Here is a 2,015-nt window from a genome sequence, read left to right on the forward strand (position 1 = left end):
CAATAAGAAAACAACTCAAATTTTTTTTAATGAACAAAAGATCTGAACAGTCACGTTACCAAAGAAGATATAGAAATGGCCAGTGATTATATGAAGAGGTGTTGAACATCATATATAGAAAAGAACTGCAAATTAAGACAACAACGAGATACTACTATACATCTGTTAGAATGGCAAAATCCAAAACACTGACAACACCAAATGCTACTGAGTATGTGGAGCAAGGGGAACTCATTCATTGTTGGGGGGAAAACAAAACGATACAGTGAGTTTGGAAGACAATTTAGCAGCTCTTTTTTGCTTTTTGTTTTTGTTTGCTTGTTTGGTTTGTATTTTTTACAAAACCTTACCATATGATTCAGCAAGTCATGTTCCTTGGTATTTTCTCAAATGAGTTGAAAATTTACCATTCACACAAAAATCTGCACGCAAATGTTTATAGCAGCTTTATACAAAATTGCCAAAACTTGGAGGCAAACAAGATGTCCTTCACTGAGGGAATGGATAAATAGACTGTGGTACGTCCAGACAATGGAATATTAGTCAGCGATGAAAAACTCATGAGCTATCAAGCCATGAAAAGACATGGAGGAAATGTAACTGTATGTTGCCAATCTGAAAGACTGAAAGACTGGAAACTGAAAGAAGCCAGTCTGAAAAAGCTTCACAGTGAGTGATTCCAAATATGCAACAGTCTTGGAAAGGCGAAACTATGGACAGAACAATACCAGTTGTTTCCAGGGACGAGAAGGTGGGAGGGAGGGAGGGAGGGAGGAAGAGGTGGAACACAAGGGATTCTTAGGACAGTGAAACTATGATACTGTAACGGTGGATACATGCCATCATACATTTGACAAAACTCACAGAATATACAACACAAAGTGTGAGCCCAACTGTACATTTGGACTTCAGATAATCATAATGTATCAATATTGGCTCATCAGTTCTGGCAAATGCACTCTACCAATGCAGGATGTTAATAATGGGGGGAAACCAGGTGGGGAAGAGAGGGTATCTAGGAATTGTGTGCTTTCCGCGCATTTTTCTGTAAACCTAAAACCGCTCCAAGAAAGAATGTCTCATATATGTATATATATATATACATATAGAGAGAGAGAGAGTTTTGTTTTTTTTAAGTAAATTACACTCAACATGGAGTCTTGACTGCAGATCAAAAAAAAGAATGTCATATATTTATAAGTATATATATAAATATAGTAAACAATATAATATATACGTATACATATAATAAATATAAATATATACATATAAATAAATATAAATATAACAAATACATAAATATAAATATATATGACATGTATTTATACATATAATATACTTTTATATATGTCATAAAATATTGTCCAAATATAGTTTTTATGTATATGTCATGTATATTTATATATATAAAATATAGTTTTGTTTTGTCCGTTTAAGTAAACTACACCCAGCATGGAGTCCTGACTGCCAGATCAAGAGTCACATGCTCTACTTCATGAACCAGCCAGGCGCCCCAGTCTATTATTTACAAAAAAGAAAGAGAAAGAAAAGGGAGGATATTTAAAAAGCCAAGTCCATGAGGAAAGAGCTGTAGTGACAGAAGGGGTGTCTACACATGTGTGTGGCTTCATGGAAGCTCATTTCATCACGCACTTAAGATCTATACGTTCAACGGCAAGTAAATTTTACCTCGGTAAAAAAATCAACTCTATATTATTACCTGTTCTTAATTTGGCTGATACAACACTGAAGAGTTTAAAGGAAGCAGGACTCAGCTGTACGTAAGTGTTGTTGACCTTGGAAAGATGCTGCCGTGTCACGAAGAGGTGGAGAATGGCTCTCTCAAATGCATTTCCTTGCGCAGCTAGTCTTTCAGATTAGCTAATATGTAGAGGGAACAATCCTAGCTCCATATTTCATTCTTCCATGGCTTTTTTTTTTTTTTTTTGATGCCTGATTATATCTTTTCGTTCAGATTTAGTCAGAGGGGAAATGCCACCTGAGGTCTGAGCGCA

This window comes from Leopardus geoffroyi, chromosome B4, assembly GCF_018350155.1.
Source record: "Leopardus geoffroyi isolate Oge1 chromosome B4, O.geoffroyi_Oge1_pat1.0, whole genome shotgun sequence".
Classification (NCBI taxonomy): domain Eukaryota; kingdom Metazoa; phylum Chordata; class Mammalia; order Carnivora; family Felidae; genus Leopardus; species Leopardus geoffroyi.